The sequence below is a fragment of the Neovison vison genome, chromosome 13 (assembly GCF_020171115.1).
Source record: "Neovison vison isolate M4711 chromosome 13, ASM_NN_V1, whole genome shotgun sequence".
Lineage (NCBI taxonomy): Eukaryota > Metazoa > Chordata > Mammalia > Carnivora > Mustelidae > Neogale > Neogale vison.
Genome location: NC_058103.1, coordinates 17,730,652 through 17,752,006, shown reverse-complemented (window position 1 = coordinate 17,752,006; position 21,355 = coordinate 17,730,652). Strand labels below are relative to the sequence as shown.

The 21,355-nt window shown below is 40.0% G+C and overlaps 1 protein-coding gene and 2 pseudogenes across 2 annotated transcripts in view; 2 read left to right on the top strand and 1 right to left on the bottom strand.

The window, feature by feature from the left end:
• TMED8 (transmembrane p24 trafficking protein family member 8) overlaps positions 1 to 21,355 on the top strand; it is a 54,419-nt gene that overhangs the window by 12,679 nt on the left and 20,385 nt on the right. The window lies entirely within an intron of this gene.
• Positions 10,961 to 11,246, bottom strand: LOC122894298 (annotated as a pseudogene).
• LOC122894007 lies at positions 11,466 to 12,870 on the top strand (annotated as a pseudogene).

Sequence of the window (21,355 nt, the reverse complement as noted above, 5' to 3'; positions counted from 1 at the left end):
GCGCAGAGCCACCGCCAACGCTCCCCCGCGGCCGCGCCCCGGCCCCCGCCGCCCCCGCCCGGCCCGGGACTGCGCTCGAGCTTGCTCGCTACTCCTGTTTCGAAACGCTGTGGTGCCCGCCCCGCTCGCTTTCTCCGTTCGGCCCAGATAGCGGTGACGGGGCTGCTCTGCCCCCGGCGCCTCCTGAGCTTCAGCTCGCCCGCGGGTCCCTCCTAGGAAGCGGCCGCCTGCCCCGCCGGCCTCGCTGCCCCCTGCTCGTGGCTCCGCACCCCGCTGCCCCGCTCTGTCCCGGCGCAGCCTTTCCGCGCGCTCTCTGCCCGCGGCCGGCGGGGCAGGCTCGCCCGCCGCTGGCCTGCACCCCGCTTGGCCCCGGCCCCCCAGCACACAAGCCCCCGCGCCTCGCAGCCGCCGCCTCTCGGTCGCTCGGAGAGCGGGAAACGAGAAGCGGCGTGGGAGCCGGGAGGTGCTCTGGAGTTGAGCGTCTTGAGTAAAGGCACGACCTCGGGGCTGAAATAGGGACTTTGGCGACCTGCGTCCTTTGCTGGCGGCAGCCTCGTCTTCTGGTTCAGGAGACGCGCGCCTTTTCTACCCACGCGGGTTCCTGCGCGGGGGGCTCAGCAGCCAGAGGCGAAGGGTGCATCCACCGCACTTTGAGCCCTCGGGCTTCCTTCTGCTCGCCACACGTGGAGCTTCAGAGGGTTGGGGGAGAGAGCTGGTTTCACTAAGTGGCAAGTAGAAATTAATTTTTCCAGTCTGGAATGGAAATAGATACCATCAGCTATAGTGGTAGAGGTGGTGCGGGCGCCGGGGTTGGAGTCTGAATCCTCAGTGTACTGATTAAGTGACCTTGGGTCAGTCACTTCTCCCTGTCTCCATTTCCCCATCTGTAAACTGTGGGTACTGATGGTACCCGCCCAATAAGATTGCCCGGAGAGGGGCGCCTGGGTGGCTCAGTGGGTTAGGCCGCTGCCTTTGGCTCAGGTCATGATCTCAGGGTCCTAGGATCGAGCCCTGCGTCGGGCTCTCTGCTCAGCGGGGAGCCTGCTTCCCCCTCTCTCTCTGCCTGCCTCTCCGTCTACTTGTGATTTCTCTCTGTCAAATAAATAAATAAAATCTTAAAAAAAGAAAAAAATGATTGCCCGGAGAGTTATATGAGCCACTGTGGGTGCGGCCCTGGTGCCTAGCCCCCTGCACACACTGTAACTGGTGGTATTCATTACTCTGAGAATCAGATCTGTTGTGTGCCCACCTCAACTCTATGTGCTGTCAGAGGTGTTCCTGGATGTGCGTTTTCCTGCGTTATGATTCTTGTCCTCTTTTACTTCTGGCCCATGTATCTCCCGTCCTCTAATACTACTTCAGTCAAACACACAGACGGCATTGAATCACCCAGCTTTCCCCCATGACTATGATTTCTTACTTTAAAACATCTAACAGTTTTTGCCCTTTTTTCCTTTGTATGAACTTTTATGCTTTGTAGTATGTTCAAAATTGATGGCATGTATTTAACATTATAGCAGTAGAAATTTTAAGCATAATTTCCAGAAGATTCAGCAGAGAGTCTCATTCAGCAGACATATCTCATTGCATATGTCAATATTTATAAGTTGAGGGTTCTGCTTTTTTTTTTTCTTTCTTCTTCCTTTTTTTTTTTTTTTAAACTTCTCCTTAAGCTCCTTGTATGCTTATGGCAAACAAACCCAAGCATTTGAAATAGAAAAGTCTTAAGAATAGTCAACTCTGGGGACGCCTGGGTGGCTCAGTTCGTTAAGCGGCTGCCTTCGGCTCAGGTCATGATCCCAGCGTCCTGGGATCGAGTCCCACATTGGGCTCCTTGCTTGGCGGGGAGCCTGCTTCTCCCTCTGCCTCTGCCTGCCATTCTGTCTGCCTGTGCTTGCTCTCGCTTCTCTCTCTATGACAAATAAATAAATAAATAATCTTAAAAAAAAAAAAAAAAAAAAGAATAGTCAACTCTGATGGAGGGCTTGTCTCTGAGAGAGTGATTTCCTCCCTCTACTTTTAAGTTGGGTTCTGCATTTACTCCCCCCAGCCAGGACATTGATAGAAATACTTCTGGTTACTTAATTCCTCTTTCCCTTCTGAGGGTGAGTGTTGGTTTCTTTTTCTGTCATGTAGGGGCTTGTTACTGTAGCCCAGAGCACACTCTTTCCCTTGAGGTAGAATTTGTTGCTAATAAAATAATAGTAATGATAACTTAATTGAATGCTTCTCTGTGCCAGAAAGTGGACAAAGATTTACTAATATTACCTGACTTACTCTGGTCAACAGTAATTTTCTCCCCATTTTATTTTATTAAAAGATTTTATTTATTTGTTTGGCAGGCAGAGATCACAAATAGGCAGAGAGGCGGGCAGAGAGAGGGGGGAAGCAGACTCCCTGCTTCCGGATGTGGGGAAGAGATCCCGATGTGGGGCTCTATTCCAGGACCCTGAGATCATGACCTGAGCTGAAGGCAAAGGCTTAACCCACTGAGCCACCCAGGCGCCCCCATTTTATTTTATTTTTTTTTAAAGATTTTATTTATTTATTTGACAGAGAGAAATCACAAGTAGACAGAGAGGCAGGCAGAGAGAGAGAGAGAGAGGAGGAAGCAGGCTCCCTGCTGAGCAGAGAGCCCGATGAGGGACTCAATCCCAGGACCCTGAGATCATGACCTGAGCTGAAGGCAGCGGCTTAACCCACTGAGCCACCCAGGCTCCCCCATTTTATTTTATTTTTAAAGATTTTATTTATTTGAGAGAGCATGAGCAGTTGGGAGGGGGGCAGAAGGAGAGGGAGAAGCAGACTCCCCACTGAGCCCGATGTGAGGCAGAGCTGGACCCCAGGACCTTGAGACCACAACCTGGGTGGAAGGCAGATGCTCAGCTGATTGAGCCATCCAGGCACCCCTTTTCCTCATTTTGTAGAACAAACTATGCCTGAGAGGGGTTAACTTACCTGCCTAAGTTACTAAGTTACTGTGGCGATTTTACTGTCTGTATGAAAATTTCACCTTGTTTCGATGATGCTTACAATCGTTTGTTTTTATTGGCTATTGATCCAGTATTGGTATTCTAGGGCGGGTTATGGTCTTTGCCCTCAAGGTGTTTTTAGTTTGGTAAGAGGAGAGAACCTGGGGAACAAACATCAGCAACTCAAAACGTTATATAATTGAGTGTCTATTATTATAGTTCTTTTTAAAAAAATATTTTATTTATTTATTTGACAGAGATCACAAGTAGGCAGAGAGGTAGGCAGAGAGAGAGAGAGAGAGGAGGAGGAGGAAGCAGGCTCTCTGCTTAGCAGAGAGCCTGATTCGGGGCTTGATCCCAGGACCCTGGGATCATGACCTGAGTGAAGGCAGAGGCTTTAACCCACTGAGCCATCCAAGCGCCCCTATTACAGTTCTTTATTTACTTACCCCCAAGAAATCAGCTTGAGGGGAGGACAGAATCTGTCTCCTGTTGATCTCCTAGAGCCCTTTATGTTGTGTCCTAGAGGTTCTATAAGTATTTGCTGGATTGTGAGACAAAGTCTCAACACAGAGACTTGGAGGAGCACCAAATACATATGAAGAATTAGGGTTGAGATAATGAAGAATGTTCCTGGGGTTAAAGCAGGAGTGCTCAGGGGATGTTTTGGCTGTCACTGCTGGGGCTGGAGAGGAGGGGGAGGGCTGTCAGGGATAACTAGTGAGTAGAGGTCAGAGATGCCGCGCAACACCCTGCAATGCACAGGGCAGCCCCCCCAGCGGAGAATTATCTGGCCCCAAATATCAGCAGGGCTGCTGTTGAGAAATGTTGAGTTAGCATGAAGCTGGGTTTCCAAAGAGGGGTGGAAATCATGCATCTGGCTTGGCTCTGACTTGTATAACCTGGGGAATAAACTTAAAAATCTGCTTCAGGGGCGCCTGGGTGGCTGAGTTGTTAGGTGTCTGCCTTTGGCTCGGGTGGTGATCCCAGGCTTCTGGGCTCGAGCCCCAGCTTGGGCTTTCTGCTCAGTGGGAGCCTGCTTCTGCCTCTCCCACTCCCTCTGCTTGTATTCCCTCTCTCGCTGTCTTTCTCTCTGCCAAATAAATCAATAAAATCTTTAAAAAAAAAAACTGCTTCAAATTAGGATTTTAATTGGATCCTTCTGCCACCTTCCTCTAAAAAATGATCCAGTGGGTAAACAATAGAGGCCTGAGATAGAGTGAAATTGAAGGAGGTTTCTGCCATCCCCTCTTAGAGGGACAGCAATAAGAAATGAGTTTGAACATTTTGTTGTTATTGAATTGAAGATTTTTATTAAAAAAAAAAAGTAGGGGCGCCTGCGTGCCTCAGTGGGTTAAGCCTCTGCCTTCAGCTCAGGTCATGATCTCAGGGTCTTGGGATCGAGCCCCCCATCGGGCTCTCTGCTCAGCGGGGAGCCTGCCTCCCCGCCCCCCACCTGCCTCTCTGCCTACTTGTGATCTCTGTCTGTCAAATAAATAAATAAAATCTTAAAAAAAAAAAAAAGTAAAGGTTTTGATCTTTCAGTGTATCTTATTCCTTCAAAGCAAGAATTTAAAATGATCCGGGATAATCATAACTTGTTTTTTAATATAGTCTCTGCAGAGAGTACCTTTTGCATGTGTTCATGTTTGTTAGCTGAAGTTTTAGTGAAGTCAAAGAACTTCTTTATGTTCTTCTGAACTCAGCGTTACAGTGACCACAGTGCTCTTACTGTTTTGGAACTGTAATTATTTCTAATAATCTCTTATTTGGGGCACCTGGGTCCTTCAGTCCCCAAGAGAGATATCACTCTATATAGTGAAACTCTCGGAGGCATACATGTTGCATCATTTAAGAATAGACTTTTTTTTTTTTTCAAAGTTTAGGGAGCTTTGTGGGAAATAAAGGGCAATTCTCTGATGGCCTTGAAGTTAACATTAGAAATGAGATAGGTGTAAATGACCCTGAGAGCTATCAAGGCACTTAGCCACTAACGACTGGACACACGTCAGGTGAACTTGTCCTGATTCTTATGTAGGTCTTGGGGCAGTGTGATAAGTCTTCCTGCAGTGATGGAAATGTATATTGTAGCTATTGAAAAAATTGGTGGCTATCTTAGTGGATGGAGCAGAACAGTGGAAATTTATGCCAAAGAGCCCTTTCAGTTTATTGGTTTTCTATTGTAGTTTTATATCAAAATGGTATAAATTTGTCTGGCTGTGGTAGTGATTTTTTGGTTTTGTTTTGTTTTCTGATAATGGTTGTATTTTTGTGGTGTTGAGATAGCCAGTTAGTCCTGTCATCATTCCAGGATGGTATAACCCAAGGTTTGTGATCTGAATGACCAAGAGGAGCTGGTTTCACTCATAAGGACTGATGAGAAATTGGATCATGAGGTCTTGGGATTTGGTTGGAATATAAGCTCAGCCAGTTTTTTTGTTTAAGCCTCTTGAGTTTATAACCACATAACCTGCTTTTGGTTCCTCTGCCCTTGAATCTAAAAGGCCAGGCTAATTATCTCTTTGCAGCCTGTTTAGTGAAGGAGAAGTCCTATGAGACCTGTTCTAAAGAACTCTGACCTGATATTCAAATGCTTTAGAAAAAACCCGTTTTTTGGTTCTTTGGAGAGAAAGTACAAAGTACACAATAAGTTTAAATCTGTAGCACAATCGGAATGCTGGTAACATAGAAAGAAAACTAGTATTTTAAATATTGTCAAACATAAAATAAATCATTATAGGAAAATTTCTTTTTTTTTTTTTTTAAGATTTTATTTATTTGACAGACAGAGACCACAAGTAGGCAGACAGGCAGGCAGAGAGAGAGGAGGAAGCAGGCTCCCTGAGGAGCAGAGAGCCCGATGCGGGGCTCGATCCCAGGACCCCGAGATCAAGACCCGAGCCGAAGGCAGAGGCTTTAACCCACTGAGCCACCCAGGTGCCCCAGGAAAATTTCTTTTCTTAACTCTTCACCTTGCTTTAGAGGCTGTCATCTATAAATTTATTCTTGAGCTTCCATTTTCCTTTCTCTGTTTATTGTTTCTAAGACTTTGGCCATGCAGGTACCATGCCATGGTTTTGCCAGGTTAGAGAATACATTCTAAAATTATTTGGTTACTATTTTTAATTTAAATTGACATTTAAAATTTTGTTTCATTTTAAATGATACCTGTGCTATTACTATTTTTGATGTATCAACTTTTCCCAATACATGTTAAAATAAATACACGGCCATTTTAATTTTAAAAAGACACATTTTCCCATATCCCATTTAAATTTGCAAAACCTGTCCTAGTTTCTCTGGTCTCTTCTCAGAGTACTTGTAGAATTGGTCTGTTTGGCTGACACATTAAAAGCTCTGTATGGAAAAATTGGCTTTTTCTTCTTTATAGTGGTCTAAATGTCACTAAGTAGCTTTAGGAAACCCAACGATCTGTTTATAATGGTTTTCTCTCTCTACAACAGGACTGCATTTTCCACACCTGATACTGCTGGAAATAAACTTCAGTATTTCTCCTTTTCTTACTTCCTGCCTCTTTGAACACTGTTACAAGTTGTTTTACCAGTAGTTCTTACATGATTTAGCATGTACCTTAAAAATCATGAGCACTGTTCCTTTTTACTCTTTTATCCCCCCTACATTAAGCTGTTCAGGTGCTAGAAGTGGCTTCTAGCATATGAAAAATGCTCAACCTAATTTCTGTTAAGGGACATGGAAATGATATATATGTCGGGCAGTTTGATCTCTCACTATGTTGGCAGGCGTGCAGGAACAAGGACTTTCATGCATTGCCATTAGGATTGTAAATTAATACAAATGCCATGGAGGGCAATTAGTCAGTATCCATCACAATATGCTCTCATTGATCCATTCCTTCCAGGAATTTATCCTCTAGATTTATTCTTTTGCCTATTTAAGGACACACAAGGTTTTTATAGCATGGCTTGAAATGGTAAAAGATTAGAAAGGACATAAATGTCCATCAGTAGGGAACTGGTTAAATAAATTATGGAATATCCAGCCAATGAAATATTAATCAACTATAGAAAAAAATGAGAAAACTTTTCATGTATAGTTATGGAAAGATCTCTGAGATATAAATGGGAAAAAAGTATCTTTAATATGCTTATTATTTGTATAAAAAAGAATATATATGAACACACACACACTTACGTGCATCAGGTAGCTCTGGGAGACTCTACAAAACCTCATAACGTTGGTTGCTTTTGGTGGTGGGGATGGAGATGGAAGTTTTCACTGTATACTTTTATGCTTTTTGAATTCTGGATAATGTGGATGTATTATCTATTCAAAAAAAAACCTCAAATGTGTCATGAGATTCTTCACTGTGCTTGTATTATAAAAGACATTCTGTACATCTTTGACATTTCTGCTAATCAGGAACTGACCCTTTCTGGGCTTTTTTCCTCTCAGATGAATTTTTTTTTTTTAAATGAAATACAGTTGGAAATTTCCTTAGGGATTAATTTCATATTATTCTTCAAATCCACTACTGTTTTTCATTATTTTTGTGTGGATTTCATTTCTACGGATAAATCAAAGGCAGATAGAACCACCACTTACACAAGCTGATACTGTGAGCCAATGACAGAAAGAAGGCAGACTTTTAAAAGTTCTATTTTGTTTCCATTTTATTCAGAAAGGTATTTTCAAACTGCAAAAGGTAAAGAGGCAGTGTTGGTTTCTATTTTTAGTAATGGCAGACTAGGTAATCGGATCAGTTCTCCCACTGGAGACAATTAGAAAATAATTGTCAGCATGCAAGTATTTGCTTGAAGATCCTGGAGAGCTAGCCAGGTAATGAAGAATTACCAGGCTATAATCAAGGTGAGGGCAGAAGTAAAAAGATAGAAGTCCAATGATGAGAGTCCATTTTGGGGGCTCCTTTCTCCTCTGATGCCATATGCTGGGTTCTTGAGTGAGGAAGCTGGTCAAGACTGTGAATGTGCCTCTGTGGACTAAAGCAACAAGAAATATTCAGAACCAGAAACAACCAAATAGGGGAAACTGTGGTGAACTCCCTTTTCTCTAGGTTGGGACTAGGAAAGGCCATGTTCTGCAAGTAAGGTTAAATTAAAAACAGCTATTGCGGGGCACCTGGATTAAAGCCTCTGCCTTGGGCTCAGGTCATGATCCCAGGGTCCTGGGATTGAGCCCCACATCGGGCTCTCTGCTCCGCAGGGAGCCTGCTTCCTCTTCTCTCTCTCTCCGCCTGCCTCTCTGCCTACATGTGATCTCTGTCTGTCAAATAAATAAATAAAATCTTTAAAAAACAAAACAAAACAGCTATTGCGGGAGTGTAACTCAGTTTCAGAAAAATCTTAAGTTCACGAAATTGAGTTAAGGTGGCCCCAGGCTGCTTGTGTCCCCAAGTATGTGAAAGAAGCAAAGGCAAACCTTTGGAGGCTTATTTAGATTTGGCTTCAGATTGTTTTTACAGACAATTTTATGAGAACAGTTTCTGGCACATTTGATTAATAGCCAGATTCCTGGAAGAGAACATGAACAAAAATCAAAAGAAACAATAGACAGTATGAATCGATCCAAAGGGGCAACAGACTGAAACATAATTATATTTGTTATGTTCAAGATAAAAGACGAGTTTGAGAAATTTGGCAAAGAATTAAAATCTTTAAAAATTTAACCGAACAGAAATTATATAATTAAAACATACAGATGAAAATTTAGAACTCAGTTGATGGGTTTAGCAAAAAGTTTCTATGTCTGAAGAGAGTATAGTGAACTGGTCAGAAGAAAATGTCCAATAGGAAATATGTAAAAATGCAACAATGGGAAATTCAGGAAAGAGGTAAGAGACATAGAAGATATGGTAAAAAGATCTAATATTTATATAATTGGAGTCCTAGAAGATGAGGAGGGCAAGAATGGACAGAAGCAATGCTTGTTGAGATAACTGAATTTTCCAAAGCTAATAGAATGCACAGATTTAAGAAGCCCAAACAGGATAAGTACAATGAAATCTACAGTAGATATACATTAAGTTAAAACTGCCATAAAACTGGGGCGCCTGGGTGGCTCAGTCCATTAAGGATCCGACTCGCATTTTTTGCTCAGGTCACTGTCTCATGGGTTGTTAGATGGAGCCCAGTTGGCCTCAGGCTCTGCACTCCCCAGGGAGTCTGCTTGAGACTGTCTCCCTCATCTTCTGTCCCTCCCCCAACTCGCATTTGCGTGCTGTCTCTCTCTCAGAAAGAACTTTTTTAAAAATTGCTATAAAAGCAAAGTAAGGAAAAGTAGCCAGAGAAAAATTACAGTTTGCCTTCAAAGGAATAGTAATTGGACTGACAGCTGACTTCTACACAGAGCAGTAGAAGCTAGATCATCTTTAGAATACTGAAAGAAATACCAATATAGAATTTTTTTTCCCCAGGAAAACAGTCTTTAAGAATGAAGATGAAATAAAGATATTTTCAGACAATCAAAAACAGGATTTGTCACCTGCATACTGGCACTTAAAGGAATAACTGAAATCTTTAGACAGTATCAAAATGGTCTCAGATGAAAGGAAAATCACAATTTCTTCTCACTCACATTAACATAGATGCAAAAAGTGATGAACAGAATGTTAGCCGACTAAATCCAGGAATATATACAACCAAGTTGGGTTTTCTCAGGAATGCAAGGTAGTTTTAACATTCTTTAAAAGTCAGTGTAGGGGTGCCTGGGTGGCTCAGTGGGTTAAAGCCTCTGCTTTCGGCTCAGGTCATGATCCCAGCATCCTGGGATCGAGCCCCGCATCAGGCTCTCTGCTCAGCAGGGAGCCTGCTTTCCTTCCTCTCTCTCTCTGCCTGCCTCTCTACCTACTTGTGATCTCTGTCTGTCAAAAAAAAAAAAATAATAATAATAATAAAAAGTAATAAATAAAAGTCAGTGTAAATTTCCATTTTAGTATACTAGTGGATAAAGATGATCAGTTTAATAGATGCAGAGAAAATGTTTGATAAAATTCAATCTCCATTTATGATTCAAAACCCATAGCGAAGTAGGAATAAAAGAACAAAAAATCTATAAGGAGCATCAAACTTAATAGTGAGATTGAAAATTTTCTTCTGGAGATCGGGAATAAGACACGGGAGTCCATTCTTACCACTTAATATTCATCATTTTATTGGATATTCTAGCTAATACAGTTAGCCAAGAAAGAGAGTATATGAAAATTAGAAGAGAATCCTGTTAAATCTGGTTTAATTTGCTGGTGATGACTATATATGTGGAAAATCCTGGAGAATCCACAGATCAGTTATTAGAACTAACAAGTTTGGCCAGTCTGCTGGGTACAGAGCCAATATGCAAAATTTCATTGTGTTTATGTATACAAGCTTACCTCAGATATTGTAGGTTCAGTTCTAAACCACTGCAATAAAGCAAATATTGCAATAAAGCAAGTGAAGTGCAATTTTTTGGTTTCTTGGTGCGTGTAAAAGTGATGTTTTTACTCTATTGTAGTCTTTTAAATGTGCAATACTATGTCTAAAAAAAGTACAATACCTTACAAATATTGCTAAAAAATGCTCACCATCAACTGGGCTTTCAGCAGAGATGTATTCACTGATCGTAGATCCCTATAACAATAATAATAATGAAAAAGCTTGAAATACTGCAAGAATTATCAAATGTGACACAGACATGAAGTGAAGAAATGCTGTTGGAAAAATGGTGCTGATAGACTTGCTTGACACAGGGTTGCATCAAACCATCAATTTGTCAAAAATGCTCTACCTGCAAAGTGCTGTAGTGCGAAGCACGGTAAAATGAAGTAGGCCTGTACTAACTAGCAGTGAAGTTAGAAAATATATAAAAATGTAATTTACCAGAGAGTAAAGAAAGTTCAAATACCTAGGAATAAATCTCATAAAATATAGGCAAAGCCTTTGTGCAGATAATAATAATTATTATTATTATTTTAAATACCAGGACATTTATTGTGTGATTAATTGTTGAAATCCTTAAGAGCTGCTGGTTGCTGCAATAGCTGTGCTCTTGGCTTTAGGTGATGTTCCTTCACGGAATCCAGGCCTAAATCTGGGGTAGACAATTTTCAGCTGCCTCATTCGACCAGCCCCAGTGGGATTTTTGCCTTGGCACTCCAGTGATATTTTCTGTTCCTCTTGGCAGGATAGTACATTTGTCACAAGTCAACTTCCAAGGGTGATAGGGCTTAGAGCCACAGTGGTGGCACAATGTGCCCGTCTTATTGCAACACTTTCCAAATGATGTCGTTCCCTTTGTCATCTTGTGTCTGTGGCCAAGACCCTGTAATTATTGAGAGACATGAAAGAATAAATAAATGGAAAATGTATCATGTTCTTAGAAAGACTCAATATTGTAAAGATGTCCATTCTCCCCAACTTGATATATAAATAAAATAATCCCAGTAAAAATCCCAGCAGGGCATTGCTGGAGTTCTTGCATGGAAATTTGACAACCTGGTTCTAAAAAATATATAGAGGAATGAAAGGCCATAAATAGCATATATAAAAATACTTGAGCGAATAAGAACAAGCTGGAAAGATTTGCTTCATTAGGTATCAAGATTTATTCTGAAGCTTTTATGAAATAGTCTGATAGGCCCTAGAAATAGAATAAAATCCTAGAAACAAAATCTTTGATTTGCAATAAAGATTGTACCGTAGAGTAGTGAGAAAAGAATGCTAAATATTGCTGGGACTATTGAATATCCTAAAAGAAAAGAAGGGAAAGAAAAGAAACTTGATCCTTACCTCACACACTGTGTACACACACACACACACACACACACACAATCAATTCTGTTTGGATTGCATACCAACATGTGAAAGATAATATAGGAGAATATATTGACCTCAGTGTAGGGGAAGATCTCTCAAAGAGGACATACAAAAGACTAAAAAGAAGAGTGATACATTTTGACTACATTCAAATGAAGAACTTTGCATCAGGATAGGACACCATTAAAAGAGTGAAGGTAAATCACTGTAGGAGCAGGTATTTGTAACGTGTAATTAACAAAAGGTTTGTGTTTAGAACTCCAATAAGTAATAAAAAGACAATCCAGCTTTCAGCTTTTGGCTCAGAAGTGGCCAAGGTGCAACTTTCTTTGGTTGCCCTTAACCTGGATTCATCTGATACCGGCTGCCTGCACTGAGCTGCCTAAATTCAACCCTAATGAAGTCAAAGTCATATACCTGGGGTGCACCAGTGGGAAAGTTGGTGCCCTTTCTGCCCAGGCCCCCGAAATTGGCCTGAGTCTTTCTTCCAAAAAGGATGATGGTGACCTAGCCAAAATAACTGGTTATCGGAGGGAGGGCCTGAGGATTTCAGTGAAAATGACCATTCAGGACAGATAGGTCCAGACTGAGGTGGTACTTTCTGCCTCTGCCCTCATTATCAAAGCCCTCAAGGAACTGCCAAGCTGTAGAAAGTAGCAGAAAAACATTAAGTACAATGGAAATAACAGTTTTGATGAGATTGTTGACATTGCTGGACAGATGGGGCACCCATCTTTAGTTAGAGAACTCTCTGGAACCATTAAAGAGATCCTCAGACTGCCAGACTGGGCTGTGATATTGAAGGCCGCCACCCTCATGACATCATAGATGACCTGGACAGTGGTACAGTGTGGAATGCCCAACTAGTTGAGGACTACAAAGGAAAATATTTCAGTAAAGGATCATTTGATTAAAAAAGAAAAAAAAAAGACACTCCAATAGTAAAATAGGCAAGGGATTGAATAGGTATTTTATAAAAGAATATTTCCAGATTGTTGAGAAACAAGTCATCAATGATATGCAAGCTAAAGGAGCATACACCAATCAGAATGACCCAAATAATAATTATTAATATGACCAAGTATTGGAGGGGATACAGAGAAATAGGAATGTTCCTCAATACCAGCAGGAGTGTATTTGCTACAACCCCTTTGGAAAATAGTTTGGCATTTTCTACCAAGGTTTATTCATATTTCTATGACTCAACCATTCCATACCTAGGTTTACATGCAGAATTAATGCATGCACATGTATACCAAGAAACATGAACAAAAATATAGTAGCATCATTCATAATAGCTAAAAACTAGAATGAATCCAAATTTTGTCAATGGCATATTGATAAATTATGGTATATTCACAGAATATTATATAGCAATAAAAATGAACAAACCTACAACAACATAGTTGAGTCTTTCAAACATGTTGAGTTAAAGAAGCTAGTCTTGAAATATTCTGCATTATTTCTCTTTATATAAAATTCAGGCAGAATAAATGCTGTTTAGGAATGCATATTTAGGTTGCCCGACCAAAAAGAAAAGCAAGGAAATGATTCTCTAAGTTAGGACAGTGATCATGGAGGAAGGGTAATAATGATTGGCAGTAATGGTGGGAGGGTCATGAATAGGACTTGTAAAGTGCTAGGAATGATCTGTTTCTTGGCCTAGATAGTAGTTTATTTAAGTGGTTGTTTTGTGGTAATTTATTGAGCTGCACATTTTGGGGTTATTTTCTGTATATGTGTTATATTTCACAATAAAGGTTTGAAGAGCAGTCATTGTGTAATATAAGTATTAAGAGTGCTAGCTTTAGGGGTCCCTGGGTGGCTCAGTCCTTAAGTGTCTGCCTTCGGCTCAGGTCATGAACCCAGGGTTCATGGGATCAAGCCCCACATTGGGCTCCCTGCTCAGCGGGAAGCCTGCTTCTCCCTCTCCCACTCCCATTGCTTGTGTTCCCCCCGCCCCCTGTCAAATAAATAAAGTCTTTAAAGAAAAAAAAAGAGTGCTCGCTTTGGACTTGGACTGACTGAACTCCTATCACTTCTATTTCTGTTTGTTGGCCATCTTGGGCAAGTTACTTGATTTTGCTGAGCTTCAATTTCTTGAATGATAAAAAGGAAGTAATGGTAGTATCAACTTCAATGGTTATGCAGTTCAGTGAGGAATCAAAAATATGATGCCTAGAAAATGCTTAAAAAGTAATTGACATAGTGAGGCTCACTAAGGCTCACTAGGTCTTGGCTGTGAAGATGAGCAGAATGAAGATAGGACATCTAACTACTTTAAGTTCAGACTTTTGGATCCAAGCAAGTGCTATCCAGGTCTTTTGGTGAGAGTTCTTGATTACAAGCAATGGAAACTAATGTTGGCTGCCTTGAGCAGAAAATGGAATATTGGAAGACTATAGGAGGCTCACCGCATTGCTGGAAGGCTGAAGAGTAGGCTGATCCAGAGGCTAAGCAGCAAGAATAATCCGGTGAGGGCTGTTTGGCTGCTGCTAGATGCATCCTCTCCCTCCTTTGTACCACTATTTCCAGTTCTTGGTGGGACTATTTTACGTCATGTGCATGGTGTCTAACTTCCTGGGTTTGGAAAAGAAGGATCTTCCATTCTGACTTCCATTGTGTACTATTTAGGAAGTCAGTCCCCTCCAGGAGAAGGTTGAGTGTTTGAAAGCCAGAAGATCTGAAGGCGACTGCTACGTCCAGGATCCTGAAAGAACCTGCAGTTGTAATACTGTGCTATCTTTGAGGACTGTCAGGGACTAGAAATGAACCCATGTATCAATTATCCAAAGGGGAAAAGAGATTAGAATCCAGAATCTGTAACCATTAAACTTGAAGCAGCTTCTCAGCAAAGTTCTAGAATATGTCACACAGATGGTTTGTGAACAGTTAGTAAGGCAATAAGTGTGGCCAGCATGGGCATCCTAAAAACAAATTTGACCACCTAATGATTTTCTAATCGAGTCCTCTCTGCTCTGTCTCAGATACGAGGTCCTCATTAGCTCTTGTGTGAACTTTGCTAAGGCCTCTCATCTGTCCGGTTAAGACCCATCTTACCATCAGCTGCTATAGGATCCTCCCCAAAATGCAAATTTGACTGTCATTTCCTAGCTTAAATTTAAGCTTAAAATTCTTGATCATCTGTGGGATAAAGGTCCTTCTCAGTCTTTCCTGCTAAACTGAAAGCTTTATGAGGCCTAGAACTGTGTCTGGCCTAGAACTGTGCATCATCTCCAGTAACTACTGTGGAGGCAGCACTTGTTAGGAATTCGTTAAGTATTGAGTTAAACTGATGGAATTTGTGTCTCTTGGCTCAGGTCACTGCACACACAGAACTTCCTGTACACACTGAATAGCCATGGTATTTTATTTGTTTATTTTACTAATGTTCTTTTTGTTTCTGTGAAGTACTTCTAAGTATTTCCTTTAATTTTTTTGTGTATAATACCATATTGCTAATTATTGGCACAATATTGTATAGCAGATTTCTAGAACTTACTCATCCTAAATAATTTAGACATTATACCCATTGATTAGCAACTCTCCATTTTCCTCTCCTTGAAGACCCTGACAAACATCATTCTACTCTCTGATTTTATGAGTTTGACTATTTTAGATACCTCCATAAATGGAATTGTGCAATATTCATCCTTCTATGACTGGCTTATTTCACTTAGCATAGTGTTCTCAGGGTTCATCCATATTACTACATATTGCAGGATTTCCTTGTCTTAAAAAATATTATAATATTCCATTGTATGTAACTACCACATTTTCTTTTCTTTTTTTTTACTACCACATTTTCTTTATCCATTCATCCGTCAGTGGACAGTTAGGTTGTTATCCCATCTTGGCTATTTTTAGTGCTACACTGAAACATTGGAGGGTTAATATCTCTTTGAGATCCTGATTTAAATTCTTTTGGATGAATACCTGGAAATGGGATTGATAGATGATATGGTAATTCTATTTTTAATTTTTTGAGGAATCTTTATACTGTTTTCCGTAGTAGCTATGTCATTTTTCGTTCTCATGTAGGTGCAAGGGTTCCAATTTCTATGCATCCTCTGCAACACTTGTCTGTTTTTATTTTGATAATAGCCATCATAGCAGTGTAAGATGATATCTCATTTTTGTGGTTCTGGTTTGCATTTCCTGATGATTAGTAATATTGATCATCTTTTCTTATGCTTTTTGGCCATTTGGATGTCTTCTTTGGAGAAATGTATATTTCAGTCTTAAGCCCATTCTAAAATTGGGTTATTGGGTTGTTTTGCTATGGAGTTATAGGAGTTTTAAATTTATTTTGGAAATTAACCTCTGTTCAGATATATGGTTGGCAAGTATTTTTTGTTGCTTCATAGGTTGTCATTTTCTCTGTTTGATTCCATTGCTGTACAGAAGTTTTTCTGTTTGATGTAGTCCCACTTGTCTATATTTGTTTTTGTTACTTGTGCTTTTGGTGTCATGTCCATAAAATCAGGAAGCTTTGTTATGAGACCAATATCATGAAGCTCTTCCCTGTTTTCTTCTAAGAGTTTTATAGTTTAAGTCTCATGGTTGTTTTTTTTTTTAAAGATTTTATTTATTCATTTGACAGACAGAGATCACAAGTAGGCAGAGAGACACAGAGAGAGAGCAGGAAACAGGCTCCCTGCTGAGCAGAGAGCCGATGCGGTGCCTGATCCCAGGACCCTGGGATCATGACCTGAGCTGAAAGCAGAAGCTTTAACCTACTGAGCCACCCAGGTGCCACTAAGTCTCATGCTTTTAATCCATTTTGAGTTTATTTTTATATGATGTGAGATAAGCATCCAATTTCATTCTTTTGCATGTGGATAACCAGTTTTTCCAACACAATTTGTTGGAGAGACTATCTTTTCCCCATTGTGTATTGTTGGCACCCTTTTCAAAGATCAGTTGATCATATATGTATAGATGCTTTTCTAGACTCTTACTCTGTTTCATTGGTCTCTTTATGCCATACTCTTAAAAAATTTCTGTAGCATTGTAATATATTTTGAAACCAGCAAGTATGACATCTCCAGTGTTGTTCGTCTTTCTTTCCTTTTTTTTTTTTTAAAGATTTTGTTTATTTATATGAGAAAGAGGAAGAGAGAGAGAGAGAGAGAGAGAGCACAAGCAGGGAGAGGGGAGGGGCAGAGAGAGAAGCTGACTCCCCACTGAATAGGGAGCCCACTTGGAGCTCAGTTGCAGGACCCTGAGATCATGACCTGAGCTGAAGGCAGACCCTTAACCCATTAAACCACACAGGCGCCCTAAGGTGGACATTTTAACAGTGTTAATTAAGCTCCAGTCTATGAACCTGGGATGTCATTCCTTTTTTGTGTGTGTGTCTGCATTAATTTTTTCATCAATTTTTATAGTTATGCCATGGTGTTTTTCTGTGTTCTTGCTTTTGCTCATTTAATCCTCTTCGCCTGCAGTGCCCTTTTTCAATGCCCTTGCCTGTGGCCACGTCCTGCTGTTCTTTAAGAAAGCATAATTGCTGTATCTTTCAGGAAAAGTCCTTTGATTACCTTTCTTCCCTAAATTAAATACCACCTGTGTTCCTGTAATATCAAGGGCAAAATTCTATTCTAAATAATAACACATTGTATTACAGTTGTCTGTTTATGAGTTTTTCTTCCTCTGTAGACTGAGCTGTTTCAGGGCACAAATCATGTATCATTTACCTGTATTCCCAGGATGGAATATGGTGCTTGGCACATAGCAGGGACCCAGTAAAGGTCTGTTGAATGTATTAGGCAAAGCCATTAACTGATGGTTCCCTTTTAAAAATTTAATTTAATTTAATTTAATTTAATTTGCGAGAGAGAGAGAGAGAGAGAGAGAGAGAGAACAAGCATGGGGTAGGGAGGGGCAGAGGGGGAATGAGAAACACCCTTCCCGTTTAGCACGATGCGGAGCTCAATCTCAGGAAGATCATGATCTGAGCTGAAGGCAGACACTTAACCCACTGAGCCACTTAGGCACCCCTCATGGTTCCCTTTTTGATGTGGTTGCTGTGGTACCTTTTCTCATCAGAAGGAACTGGGACTCCTTAGAGAAATGGCTGGGGCAGAGCATATGTAAGATGAGCTCGGAACTTTTGTTATAAGCAAGACTGCTCGGACACAGGAACCAACTCGAAAGAACTCCCAATGGCCAAAACTAGGAAAACTTGAAACACTTGAAATATGTTAAACTTGGAAAAACTTGAAAAACTTGAAATATGTTAAAAACTGCATGTTTCTAAAACTACTTTACAAAACCCCCCAATCATTGTATAGAGATTGCTACGATGCTTAGTATTCTGACAGTGAGAGAAGACTCAATCTTCTATCCTGCCTTTCTTTCCTTTTTTTTTAATAGTTTTTTTTTTAAAAGATTTTATTTTTTTATTTGGCAGACAGAAATCACAAGTAGGCTGAGAGGCAGGCAGAGAGAGATAGGCAGAAGCAGGCTCCCTGCTGAGCAGAGAGCCCGATGCAATGCTCGATCCCAGGACCGAAGGCAGAGACTTTAACCCACTGAGCCACCCAGACGCCCCTCTGCCTTTCTTTCTTGAGTAATACTTCAGAATAACTAAATGGCTGATGGGGAGGAGATCTTTTTCTTTAATAGAAGAATTCTAACTCATAAATGTGGAAGGTACTAGAACTATGAAAGGCATTTTCTGTCTCTTACGAAAGGAGGGATCTATTTTAGACAGTGATCATGAAATGGCTAGTCAAGTCATAGGTGAAATAAGGCTGAAAACATGAACCCACTTATCATTTTTTACATCATTAAAGTTGTGACAAGCATATATTTTGTGCTTCCTGATGTGATGCAATAGGAATTTCATGTGCCATGTCTAGAGTATTCCTGTGAGATCAAAACTGAACCTGAATCTAAATCTCTAGGTTAACACCATCCAAAAGAATTTTCTGTGATGATGAAAATGTTTCTGTGCTATCCCGTACCCACTAGCAACCTGAAGTTATTGAGTACTTGAAATGTGACTAATCAGACCAGGAGACTGAGTTTTAATTTTTATTTAATTTAAATTTTAATTGAGCTACAGGTTAGTGGCTACTGTATTACAGGACAGCTCTAGATCTAAGATCGATTTTCAGGTAATATACTGAATAGAAGAATCTTGAAAATTTAGTCATCCAAATTCAGAATGTGGGAAAATCTGCAGGTCATATGACTTTTCATTTCAACAAATACATTGTATGAAAAACAATGGGGTGAGGAATGATATAGATTAAGACATTTAAGATACATATAAACTAAATTTAGTGTGTGAACCTTATTTGAATCCTGATTTCAAATAAACTGGCTGTTAGGAAAAAAAATCTGAGACAATGGAGGCATTTGGATGTGGATTGGATATTAAATGATATTAAGCAATTGCCAATTTTGCAGTAACAATAATGGTGCCATACCTATATTGAAAGCCTTTTTCTTTAGAGATGTATTCTAAATGAATATAATGATGTCTTCACTTTGCCTTAAATAATCCACCGTGTGTGTGTGGGGGGGGCAGGATGGTAGGGAACAAAAGAAACAAAATGTAAAATGTTGTTGAAAAGATAATGAGTACATGAATCTCTGTTCCACTGCTCTCTAATTTTGTGCATATTTAAAATTTTCTGAAATAAAGAAGTTTTAACTAACTAGCATTTAAGTAAAAATTTGAAAAAGAGGGGCACCTGGGTGGCTCAGTGGGTTAAAGCTTCTGCCTTCAGCTCAGGTCATGATCCCAGGGTCCTGGGATCGAACCCTGCATCGGGCTCTCTGCTCGGTGGGGAGCCTGCTTCCTCCTCTCTCTCTCTGCCAGCCTTTCTGCCTACTTGTGATCTCCGTCTGTCAAATAAATAAAATCCTAAAAAAAAATTTTGAAAAAGAAAAAAAAGTTTTTACAAAGCAGTAGTTAATATACCTAAAATGTATAAAGGGACTAAAAAGGCAAGGGAATAATTTACTCAGAATTCAGAATACGGGGAGATATGATCGGGAAGAAGCATTAGAGGACTTTTAAAGTACAAATAATTACCTCATTACTAAGTAGGTATTGGTATTAATGTTTTTAGCTTTGTGTCTCGTTTTCGTGCCACCTTTTATATTTATGATATATTTTACAATAAAAAGTAGAAAGAAAGCTAACCGTTAGGACATAAAGAAATCTCACAGAATCAAATTGCAGGAAGTACTGTTGAATGTTACGAGAATTAGAAAGTAAGTGGTCAGGTGGGGTCTCTGTGTCTCCTTTCCTCCTGGACCCCAGGGTCCCTTGTTTCTACTTCTCTTTGCATAAATGATCCTTTTCCTGTCTCTGGCAGTTGTCTTCAGTGCTTAGTCATCTGCTTTTACATGGCCTGTGACGGCTTCTCCCAAGTGGCAGGCTCTGTCCATTACCTGAAGCTCTTTACTGTCTGTTTTGGCCTGTGGTACCAACCCCAGATTTTGGGGAAGAGAATTGGGCTGACTTTTGGGCAGATGTTCACCAAAAATCAGTAAACACGGCCAGCGTAGTAGATCTTGGTTACAGGAACTATTCCTTCAAGACTATGGACAGAAGAAGTTCTTAAGAAAGGATTGTAGACTTCTGTGATATAACATCATCATCTATGACGGTGAAAGATTTGATACAAACTCCAGCTCTAACAATAGAGGCTTGAGGATTGGTTAAAGAAATTGTAGTATAGACTACTGGATGATGCACAGTCGTTTAAAATTATGATATAGCACCATTTCTATTGGCTCTGAAAAATTAGTAATGTTCAAGTACATCTGTGCATGTCCTTTCAGAAATATAAATACAAGAAATGTGTGTGTGTGTGTGTGTATGGATTTGAGTTCTAGAATGAGTGGAAACTCTGAAACATTAATGGAATAATTAATGAAAAGCTGTAAGTTACAGGACCTTGAGCTAGTGTGTGTTATAGTCCCAACTGATCAACTCACGATACAGTATTTTCCAGTAGAACTTATGGTCCTCATGCCCCACATGAAATTAGTGACTGGTGATAGGAGGCAGGATATATAAACATACAGATGTATATACATCTCTCTCCTCCTTCATTCTCTCTCTCTGTCTATATATATATATACATATGTATGTGTATGTATATTTATAAATATATAAATATGTTTCTGAAAGAATATGCACCAAAATGTTAACAAAGGTTATCTTTGGCTAATGGGTTTGTGGTTGGTTATATCATTTTTTGTTTCTTTTTGCTCGTTTTTCTACACTCAATAATGGGTTATTTGTATATTAAAGTCTGAAGGGTAAATGTAAAATGTTTTCTTACGTGTATTTAATTTGTTCTACAATGAGTAAAGCATGCATTAATATAATTTCAAAAAGTTAATTTGAAATAATATAGATATGCAGGAGCCCTGCATTAACGTTAAAAAGTCAATTATTTTCAAAAAATCTGTTTCAAAAATAGAGGACAGGTGATACTGGGCATGGAGTAAGTTTATTTTTATATGCCCTGGAGATCTTGATTGACTTATTTAGGCTAACAGGGTAAGTCTGCACTTAAAAAAAGTCTAGTGCCAAACCAAGAAACCAAGAAACAATCTTTTAGC